This window comes from Chrysemys picta, chromosome 7, assembly GCF_011386835.1.
Source record: "Chrysemys picta bellii isolate R12L10 chromosome 7, ASM1138683v2, whole genome shotgun sequence".
NCBI classification, from domain to species: domain Eukaryota; kingdom Metazoa; phylum Chordata; order Testudines; family Emydidae; genus Chrysemys; species Chrysemys picta.
Window position 1 is genome coordinate 126564025 of NC_088797.1, and position 11514 is coordinate 126575538.

The window sequence follows — 11514 nt, forward strand, 5'->3', positions numbered from 1 at the left end:
TTGCCTGTGTGTGTGTGTAGTGTTAACCCTCTCGCTTTTATCCCAGCAAGGAGAGTTACCACTTCTAGGCTCGTATGGGGGAACTTACTGCCTGACTAGATTAATCATGGAGCTGGATTTGATTTGGAGGGGTGTGGGGCTGCTTAGGATGGGCTTGGGTTGCACACTTGGTTAGCGTATCTGCCACCCTTGCGTTTGGGGCCCTGGGTGGCAGTTTGTTTCACTGGTGAGGGTGAGGCAGGCTCTCCGTAACCGTGCACGGGAGCAGCGGTTTGTGTCACAGCCTGTGCTGCACTCTCCCGGTTCAGTGTATAAATACACCTGGACTCTCCAGAGCTCTCAACCCAGCACCTTGCAACCACTCGAAAGACACGGGAAGTAAGAGAGGTTTTCCTTAAAATGATGAGTTTGATGCACAAAAGGGTGGTTCTTGTTCCTTTTTTTTTTTTTTCCAGAACTCGTTTAAGCTGCAGTATTTAAATTATCTGCCAATGCCGGGACAAAAGAACTATCCACGTAACCAATCCTTGCGGAAGAGAGAGGCTCTCGGATTCATTTCTGGAACAAAGTTGGCATGCGGTTGATCTCCGACAGGGTCTGCTCAGTGCAGCTGACTGCTGAAGTGCTGCTATATCAGAAGATGTCTTTGGTCTTTCATGAACGATTAACATTTTTAAACCACCCCTCTTCCTTTTCCCCTCTGCCTAGCCACTCCCCTCCCCGCTTCCCTGTCTTTCCCTCTTGTCCCAGTCACAGATGTCCTATAAATATATTTAACGTGTTGCCAGAATTTGTTGCTTTGGTGTTAAACAGAAGAATCATTGCCACTGTGCATCCTGCTGAGAGTCCTTCCGGGTTGGGGGGACGGGGCTGCTGCTTCGAATATTCAACAACATCATTGCCGGGCTTTTGTAAGACCATGCAACTGCTGACTCTGAAAAGCAACAAACACCGTGCTGGAGAGGAGGTGAGAGCCCCTGCTGCCTTTGGGCGTTGTGTCTGGAAACCGGGGCTCGTGGAGCTATTGGGCATCTGAAGCTGACAGTTTGGAGCCAAATCCGCCTTTTTTTGCTTTCTTCTCTTGCTTGTCCCTCTAACCCTTTGGAGGCTGGATGTGTATTGCAATTTCTCTCCGCAGTCATTGGGCTGCCAGTCTGGGCAGTGCCAGTCAACAAAAGGTTAAACTGGCTTCTGCCAAAGTCCCAAGTCCAGTATTGCCTGGGGGTGGGAATCAGTTCCTGAAGGGTATGGGGCAGTATTTCACTATCAAAGACATTATCTAGACCCAGGGCAGGGTTCCGTTTCTCCTGCTATTGGCCCTGAAGACTGTATGGATTTTGTTAATGGTTTAAGATTTGTATTTCTGCTTAGATAGAAACATGAGGCTGGGGTGGGGAGAAGACTCTGGCACCCTCTTTCCTCGTCCCCCAGGAGATGTCACAGCCAGAGGATGGAAGAGGGAGCTGCAGAGGACCTTGTTGGCCCAGCTTTGGAGGGCTTTTGTGGCTGACCACATCCCTAAATAAGAATATAAGAGCTGTTGTAGTGGGTCAGATGAGAGGTCCATCTAGCCCAATATCCTGTCTCCGACAGTGGCCAGCGTGGTGCACTGTGACCCAGGAGGGGATGGCTGGGTTGGGTCCTGTGGCTGATAGGACCGATACAGCCAGTTGACTGGGGCAGGCCGCATGTGTTTTCTCATTAGTTTAACCAGTGGGATTGGCTGTCTTGGCCAGCTGGCTGTACCTCCAGGCCAACTCTGCCGTATTTCTGGGGCTGGCGCTGCCACTCCCCAGTGCGGGTGAGGGAGATGAGTCGTGTGACCTTTCTGAGCCCCAACCTTCTCTGCACCGCAGTTTAGGAACAGGACGATAATTAACCCGCGTACTGATCATCACCCTGAACGTCACACACTAGCCGAGACCTTTGAGAACCACCATGGCTCAGAATGGAGAGCACCCACTGACAGGCAGGGGGTGAGGAGCGACTCTCCATGTCACAGCCAGTCAGCTAGACCGAAAGAGCCAGTGGGGGACCCCGCAGGCGCTGGCTTCCCCACTGCAGTGGGAACAGCCACCTGAGAGGCCTTGCTTTTGGAAGAGGAAGGGTTAAATAAAACAATCTCCAGTCATTCCAACCTCAGTTTAACGTCTGTCAAAATTTCTGGTACAAACTTTAGGCCCAGTTCACCCACTGCAGGTCTTGAATGACACCCATCGCCTTCACTGGGAGTTAGTCCCATCCTGCACTGGGAAACTAGAGCCCTTTATCTCCTCAACTCTCAGGTTGGAACTTGGCAGATGGGAGATTTGACTGGTACGTTCTCACCAGCCTTGCTCTGCTGGGGGTCACGATTGCGTCGCTAACTAGCTTTGCCGTCCTTTCTCCACCAGCGACGTTTTGCAAGCGACTAGGTGACTCGAGGAGCTAGCAGAGGGGAAGGCAGTGGCGACGTTGGAAGGTAGCTGGCAGAGCTCAGAGTACTCACAACAGCTCCAAAGGAGCGTGAGAATCTGTGTGAAAAGAAACCCCCAGCTCCCATGTGTCTTCAGGAGGGCCTAGGACCCAGAGCGACTCCAAAGAGCCTCTCTTAGTCAGAGCTGGTCGTTGACACGCCTCCTACTTTCTATTTGTTTAAATTACTATTGTAAAAAGAGCAAAATAAACTAACTCCGTTCAGAGAACATTCGTGGCCTGACTCAGACTGGCAGAGGAAAAGAAAGGCTGAGGCGAGACCAAAAGCTTATCCTTAATACTAGGCTGAACTATCGTGGAGGTCCCTGGCTGCTGGGTGATCAGACATACTAGATCCCCAAAGCATGGGCGGAGACGGGTGGATCATATTTTTCACTCTGAATTGCGCCTGCTGAAGTGGAGTTCCAAGTCTCATCCATAATGTTGTTTGAACACGGCTCCTTTTGGTGCGGTTGTTACAAAACTGCAGTGTGGCTGTGAGAGAGTGGACAGTTACATGGAGCTGGCTTCAGACGTAACAGCTTTTCTTTCCTCCGTTTGTCTTGTCACTTTTCGGCTACAGGCGGTGCTAGACGATCGTGATTCTTCGCCTTGGATGCGACAGAGGTTCTCACGGTTTTATCAGTGTCCTTGGGGGCGGTGCCTGCTAGTGTGGAGTTTGTTTTGCTAGTTGTGAGGACTTGGGGAGATCCAGCATGCTTCCTGGCCAAACATGGAGACAACACTGTTGCAAATCATCATTGGTTGTCCTAGCCCTGCTGTTCCATGCTGCTATTTCGAAACTTCTAAGCACTGCTGGGTTTTTAAGTGGTACCAGAGTTGTAATTCTGCTGTATAAATCTGTTTGTAAGGTACAGTGTGTGAGCAACTGCTGCAATAGTTTTATTTTATTTTTTTGGCGTGTGGTAGAGGGATGTTTGACTCGTCAGGAGGAACTATGTCTGGGGACTTTAATACAGAATGGCTCAATGGAGAATCCTGCCCCAACCCTCAAGTTGTACAAAGTCCTACCCCAGCCTCCAAGTTCCTTCTGATGTCTAAGAAGGAAACTGATCTAAGAAACTCAAATATGCCACCGCTCCCAGCCTTGGGGTCATCTGCTGTTCAGCATAGGAGGAATAATGTGGTTATTAGACCTTCATGTCAAGGTGGCTTTCTACCTTGTCCACTAAGGAGCTGTGCGTGGAGATTTCAACGTGAATTGACTGCGTAATGCCCAGCAGGGCTGGAGTAAATGCAGCATTTAAAAGGAAAAGAAAAATGAAATTCGTCTGGTGAAAGGAGCCAGAAGCAAGGACTAGCGGTGTGCATGGACTCAGATGTTGCACATCCCTTTGAAATGAGATACATCTGCTGCATCGAGACCGTCACTTCTCCCACGATAGTCTTGCCTTTTGGACCCGGGGACTGGAAACTGGAGGTGGGACGTAAGAGCAAGACAATCCATTACAACGCTGACGCCGCCTGTTCGCAACTCCAGGGCAGCTAGAGGTCAGGAGGGAGCCTTGCTGCAAACTCGCCCGTTTCTGATCCCAGGAGGAAAGCTGCTCACCTCAACATACGCAAACTGAAAACGGGCGTGAAGGAATTTGCAGCCCAGAGAACCTTTGCAGCTGTCCCTCTGCTTCGAGGGTTTCAGGTGGCGAGAGTTGAGGTCTGTGATCATTGTGAGCATCGAAATGCTGTAAACTTGTTTCTAAACTGGAAGAGGTTGTGGCCCGCCGTGCTTCCCCTTCCCATCCACCTGTTCCTGCATTGAAAGGATCCTTTATTCTGTATTTTAATCCTTGTACACTCAAAAGCTGGAGAGTAAGGTGCATATTTTTCCTCTTTCTCCTCCCCACACTGTCTGAACAGAACATTGGGCCTGATGCTGAGACTCTCGTCACCCCGAAGTCCGGTTGGGAGTTGTGGGTGTTCAGCACCTGTCAGGATTGGGCCTTGCACTCAAGTGTCCGTTGATGTCCTTCAGCTCCCCTTTGGGTCTGCTTTTGTGACCCGGGATTCCTGAACTGGTCCATGGAGCATTTGGTTGGATGATGCTAGCTGCCCCTCCTCCTCAGCAGCCGATAATGGGGCAGAGGAGGCAGCCCAGGTGATTGGAAAGGGGAGGGGAGAGTGGCCCCTCTGCAAAGGTGGGGACCGCACTGAACAAAGGTCATGGCCCTGGTCTAGATTGTGCATTGCTCTCCAGTGTGCAGTTGGTTTAGAAGGAAGGAGATCCTTCTGTGCAGGAGAGGGTAAAAAAACCTTGTCAGAAACAGCTGCTTCCTAGAATTGCCGGATTGATTGACTCCCGGTTTTTCCGGGGTCGGGAGGACAATCTGAAATAGTCATTGGGAATACCAGCTGCCAAAGAGAACTTTACCGGGGGCCTCGTGCGGCATGCAGGATGTATTTATCTTGCTGCGCTTTGCTTTGTTGTTCCCCCCACCCCACCACAAGCAGCAAGATTTCCAGAGACGGTAACTTCAGGTGATTCCAGCTGCACCTCCAGAGGCAGGGCCTGCATGTGAAATCTCTCCCGTGACTGCCTGCTGGTTTTCGTCCCTGTGGTCTGCAGTTGTCCTACCCTCACTACGGAGGAGTGCTGCTTAGGGAGACTACAGGTCCCTGCATGCAATGCTCCGTCTTGAGCCAAGCAGCCATCACTTGGGTTGAGATGGAGGATGTCCTGCTCTGACAGCTGCACCTCTGTGTTGAAGATACTGCCAGCTGCGTTCTAGGGCTTTTTTCACATAAGGTTTGGCCTTTCGGCTGCTGCTGGCAGGTTCCCAACTCAGCCCTCGGTTGGTCAGAGGTTGGGCACCCTGTCGTAATGTGTGATACCTAATCTGGATCAGGAATCTACCCACTCGCTACCTGTTAAATCGTCCTCTAGGTGCCCTTCCAAGCAGCCTGGTGGCCAGCTCTTCTGTCTGCCTGTCCCAGCAGCAACTTCCACCAAATAGATTTCAGTCCCCATTAGCTCTTGCCCAGTTACAGTTCTGTTAAACACAGAAAATCCACCCAAGCGATGACGTTATACCCACCTCACCCCCGGTGTAGACAGCATTATGTCAGTGGGAGGGCTTCTCCCCTTGCCCTAGCTAGGCGTAGAGTCCCTATGCTGGTGGGAGAAGCTCTCTGGGCCACGTACTAACATCTTCACTAAGTGCTGCTCTGCTGCTCCGCTGAGGTGTAGACAAGCCCCGTGTGTGTGTGTGTGTGTGTGTGTGCGCGCGCACCTGCTGACAGGTGTAATTCTCAGCCTGAGGAGATATGCACACATTACAGCCGGGCCTGAGCGGAGTCCCACCAGGCCCCCTTGGGTCCGGTCCCGCACAGCTAGCCCGAGCCACCGCCGCTTTTACGTACAAACTCGAGCAGAGCCAACGTATCCGTCTGCCCAAGCTGGGAATTACAACTCCCAGCTGCTGCGTGGACGTAACCTTAGGGATGCATTGCCCACCACAGGCCCCTTACGATACTGCCCCTAGCTACTGGTTACTTTTGAGCAGTGGACCACCCTGAGAAGTTTTCAAATTCCTTTTCAAGTGACTCCTATATGGTTATGGCCAGAAGAGAGACATGGTAAAACTTGATCCTCCTGACTCAACGTGACTGCTGCCTGCGTGTCTTTGAATCCTAGTTGCTGACTTCACTGGTAAAATGTGTTGATCCTGTTAGCACTGCAGAGCCGATTAAATTATTAGTAAAGTTCTACTTGCTGAACCATTAGTGCTGGAAGAGGGTGACCCACCTCTGATCGTCAGGACCCAAGTTGATGTCTGTGCTAGTGAGCTGGCTTGTAAAAAGGATTTTTCCTGCTGTGAAACTCATTGAGACGATCAATGTGGAACTCTATGTTGTCACCTCTGAGTGTAACCCCACTTTCAGCTCCTTTCCTTGGTATTCTGACATGAGAAGCTGGGCTGCTCGTGCCATCCATAGTTAGGTTGCAAAAGGCACTGGTAACCCACGAAATGTAATTGATCCAGTAACTTGTCATTACTTTTACAGCATAGCTTTTTAATCCCCCTGAGTACCCCATCATCCAGCGCATGCTGCATCACTTCTCAACTGCTCCAGTGGAGGTGGGTGTGGAAGTGGAAGGGGTAGAAAGAACATGGGCTCCAGAGTTTTCTGTTTGTTACTCGGCTATATTTGTTCTCTAGATTAAGTAACGAGTGCTTTGAATTTTGTGATTATGTTACAGTGACGTGTAGTTAATGTACTAATGTTCACTTGAACTAGGATCATGGTAACCGTGTGGGTTTTTTATTATTTTAACTGTTCAGAAAATAAGTTAAATACAAGTGTGATATTAAGCTGTGAATCTGTTGTTTTATTTCTGGTGTGGAGGATGTAACCCTAAATACAAAGTCTCAATTCTTCTTTGAGTCTCTGTCCATGTGAGTCCCTCTTATGGTCTGCCTATGAACAAAGCATCTCAAACCACCGTTACTGTAAAGTAAGTAACTGTCCTTTCCCATGTTGCCCTGCAGTCAGGATAAATATGGCCTCTTACGTAGCACACCAAACCGGTGGTTAGCTAGTGACTTAGCAGCCATTGATGAATGAAGCTTAAAAGACTGCTCTGCCAGTCAGAAAACAGCATATTCGTAAAACCACAGCATACTGCCCATTCCTGGGTGGTGGCCCCTGGCTGGGCACACCAGTCCATCCTGTAAGTCAGGGAATGCAGCAGGTGTGTAAGAGCTGAAACCCATCTTACCGTTTAAAAGAGGGAACCAGATTGGGGACGACCGTAAAGAATTTGGGCTTTTCTAGATAATCTTGCAAGATCCTGGTTGGAAAAGCACAAATTTCTTTTATAAGCTAATCAGAATCCAGCTGTTCAATAACGAGTGAGTAATTGACGTATCGCAGCACCAACATACGACACAGTGCTTAGGGTGCTGTTGTCATTATAACTGGCCTAAAATTTGACTTTCACACCCTCCCCCTGAAAATACCTTTCCTTTTTACATGTCCCTTTGATGGTGGCCTTGTAGCTCTTTGTTTTACTTAGCAGCCCCTTTTAAAACAATGGCGTCACCGGTTTCAAGAACCCAGCTCCTGGGGTGGTGAGAAAAGAAACACACACTGCGCTCCTTGCTATCCATCTCCCTCCCGCCTCCATTCTTGGGAGCCAGCAGGGGATTTGAAAGTGCTAAGATTCCTGCTTTCTGAAGTGCTGGGAGCAGGAATCCTGTCGATTTCAATCCCCTTCTGTTTTGGGGACACAATTCCCAGTGGTTCTTTGTTTGGGGGAGTGGAGGTTAGATATACACCATTTTAACCCTTCAAATCTTTCACTTACAATATCAGATTTGGAAGAGGAAACTATTGTCATCTGTTTAAACGACTTCCAATCACTTTGCAGGTTGGCAGTGTACCTGCCGCCCTGGCATGCAAAGAATCAAACCTCTTCTAGTTACTACACAACCCCCTGCTTTCTTTCAAAGGTTCTGTTGGGGCCCAGCACATTTTTCCACCGATCACCAGCCCTGCATCTTTCACATCTGTGTGCATACCTGCACCAGCCGCCAAATATCAAGCCAGACCAAATTGCAACAAGGACTCACTCTGCAGCCACTCCTAGCAATTCTAGAGTTAAGATCCTATATCGCAAGCTGTTTTCATCCCCTCTTCTCATCTGTATCATTTTAATAAATCTTTTTGGTTTGAAAATGGGTAGACCGGAGTAGTTTTGTTCCGTCTTGGAGGAAAATTATCAAACTGGTTTTCATTTTTTTTTTTTTTAAACCAGCAGACCCCATTGTTGTTATCTGGTCTGACCACCTACATAACACAGGGCAGAAAATTTCACCAGAAATTCCTGCATCAAGCCTGGAAACTTGTGCTAAATCATGTCTTCTAGAAAGAAAACCAATCTCAATTGTAAAGATTTCTAGTGATGTAAAGTCTACCACAACCTGTGGTACGTTCCAGTGGTTAATGACCCTCGCTGCTAAAAATGTGTGTCTTATTTGCAGTTCAAAAGAATAAGAATAAAGTAAACTTTACCCTGGCTTCAAATTAACATAATTTGATGTCCTTATCACTAAAACTGACTTCAAATTTACATGTTAATGGTCTCTGAAAACCAGCATGTGGGCTAGTTCTTGGGGGCGGGGAAATTGGGCAGATTCAGACCTGCTATATAAACAAGTGTAACTCTCACAAGAAAGTTTGTAATAAATAAATTGATCAGTGATGTGAATGGTGCTGTAATTTACATCCGTTTGAAGTGAGTTAGGAAAACAGCTGTTTGTTGAAAAAGCAGTGTGGGTTTAGGAACCCTGGGTTCTGTTCTCTGCTCTGCTTTGTAACCATGGGCTAGTCCCGCGTGCCCTCCCGTGCCTCGGTTTCCCCTCTCACCCTTTGGCTGTCTTGTGTATTTAGCTTCTATGTTCATACTATGGTTATGTGCAATGCCCAGAGCAATGGGCCCCCAATCTTGGTTGGGGCTTCTAACCGCTACCATCACACACATAATATATGCAACAATAAATACTTCAGTGGCAAAGTGGTGAGACTTGTGTTGACTTGGCTGTCAGGATTGTGAAATTACAACCCTGGGTAAAGGATTTAAGTAGCGCAAGGCCTGGAGGTGTGTCCACGGGAAATGTCAGTGAGGTTGGTGAGGTAATGCCTTCAACTCGCTCCTTAGCAGGAGGAAAGAATCGGCCCAACAGATAACTACAAAAGCTCAGATGAACACAAGTGGCTTCCAGGGCTCTTGTGACAAATTCATTTTCTGCCACATAGGGCCAGTTGGATACGGATCTCTGCAATTCTGCGCCGGCGTCCCAAACAAGTGGTTCCAAACGCGCTGGTTCCACTGGGGAAGAGAACGCACGTCTCTTTCCCCACGGAGGAGGATTCAGCACGAAAGGCCGAGCATGATTCTGGCTGTCCCCGCGTGGTCTCTGAGGTGTGACTCTTAGTTCAGCTAGTCCTGTCCAAGGGCAAGCCCTGGGTTTTTTCCTCCTGAGCCTGGATTTCTCACCTCAGCAGTAAAGTGAGGGCCTTCAGCCAGCCCCGAATACTCGTCTTCTGACAGCCTGGGCTCTGGGTTGCTGAAAGGGGAGGAATCTGTGTATTTCTCCAGGGCGGTCACCTCCGGGCTTGTGGAATTCTTGCCCTCTTCCCCTGGAGCCACATGTGACTCTTGCTTTGAGGCAGGGCCGAGCCTACGGCCCAACATGGTCCTGGGCTGCGGGAGGTGCTGGGTTTGCGATGGAATGGAAAAGCAAGGTCCCGCCTGCGCAGTCAGCACGGTTTTCATAGCCCTTTTTGCAAAACCATCCGATTGCAGCTTAGGTACCTGCGGCAGAATCCCATCGCCGTCTCAGTTGGGTACGGGGTGCCCCATTTCTTCCCTAACCGGTTGTGCCGTGTTTGGGTCCACTGTTGAACCAGGTTCCTTATTCCACCCTAGAGGTCTCTACACTGGAGTTTTGGATGAAACAATCCCTATGTAGAGAGAGCTTAAGTGCTTCAGGGTCCTTCTGGATGGATGGAAGATGCAGAGGAGTTTCGTGGGAATGCTGCCTTTATGGGTTACCAGACAGTAATAACTGCAAAACATCGCCAGGAGCTGATTCCTGGGGAAGTGTTTTTCTAATACAAAGACTCAAACAGCATCTCTTGCTTCCAGAACCACAAATCCAAGTGTTCCTGGCCACCCTGTCACACCAGCAACACTGCATGGCCTAGGAGAGTCCCTGAGTTGGTGGAAGGGTTAGATGGTTTGAAGAAAATAGCCCTCTGCTTGTGTAACTTTTCTCTGCACATCAAAGGAACCAACTAGCAGGCTGCTCCCCTCCCCTCTGTGCTTGGCAAGAGCAGCTGTGGGGCTTTGGAGCAGAGATCCTACAGTGAGAGAGAGCACCAGCCGCGTGTCTGCAATCATGAGGCTCCCTGACAAATCAGTGAAGGACACGCTCCAGGGACGGTGTAATCTAATATGCAACTGGCGTTCCAAGCATGCGAGCAGGGATTGTGTTGAAACAAATACCAGCGGCAGAGGAGTGTTTTTCTGCCCCTACAATACCTGACTCCCTGTAAGGAGAATGGAAAGGCTTTGACTTCTTAGCAATCCAGAGAATTTAAGGCCGTTCTAGGAGAACAGCCAATAAACGTTTGGTGCTTTAAAAGGGCCAGTTTCACAAGGTTGGGAACAATTACCAGTCTTGCTTGGAAGGTGAATGTAATCAGAAAAATGGGAATGATAATTTGGAATTGCTTAAGAACACTTCGCTAGTTGCCCAAAAAGCCATAATCCAGGAGGAAAGTTGTACTGGTTTAAAAAACTTACCTGGTTTTAGAGGGAAGTGAAGGCAGCTATAAAAAGAAAAAGAAATTATGTATAACAAATGGAAGAAAGGGGAAGCTGATAGTAATGAACATAAAACAGAAGCTAGGAACTGTAGAAAATTGATAAGGGAAGCAAAAGAACACAAGGAGAAGTCTATGGCCAGCAGAGTTAAGGACAATGAGAAGTTTTTAAAGTATATTAGGAACAAAAGGTATCCTAACCATGGTGCTGGTCCATTACTAGATGAAAATGGTAGGATTATCAATAATAATGCAGAAAAGGCAGAAGTGTTCAATAAATATTTGTTCAGTGTTTGGGGGGGAACAAAAAATGTAGTCATTGTATGATAATGTTCTTCACATTCTACTGATCTCTCAGGAGGATGTTAAACAATATTAAAATTAGACATTTTAAAATCTGTGTGTCCAGATAACTTGCATCCAAGGGTTTTAGAAGAGCTGGTGCAGGAGCTCTCTGGACCATTAATGTTGATTTTCAATAAGTCTTGGAACACCAGGGAAATTCCAGAAAACTGGAAGAAAGCTAATGTTCTGTGAATATTTTAAAAGGGTAAACAGGATGATCCGCGTAATTACAGGTCTGTCAGTCTGACATTGATCCTGGGCAAGATAGTGGAGCAGGACTCTATTAATAAAGAATAAAGGAAGGTAATAAAATTATGCCAATCAACATGGGCTTATAGAGACTAGATCCTGTGAAACTAACCTGAT

General features: G+C 48.2%; 1 protein-coding gene across 23 annotated transcripts in view; it reads left to right on the forward strand.

Moving 5' to 3' along the window:
- BTRC (beta-transducin repeat containing E3 ubiquitin protein ligase) overlaps positions 1–6851 on the forward strand; it is a 161789-nt gene extending 154938 nt beyond the window's left edge. For 18 of the 23 annotated variants that reach the window (XM_005289397.5, XM_005289400.5, XM_005289402.5 and 15 more), the window contains one exon: positions 456–782. The gene's annotated coding sequence lies outside the window, so the exon portion shown is untranslated. Of the gene's footprint in view, positions 1–455 lie in introns of all 23 variants that reach the window. The other 5 variants (XM_065552661.1, XM_065552665.1, XM_065552663.1 and 2 more) reach the window with 1 other exon arrangement.
- Positions 6852–11514: the final 4663 nt, after the last annotated feature.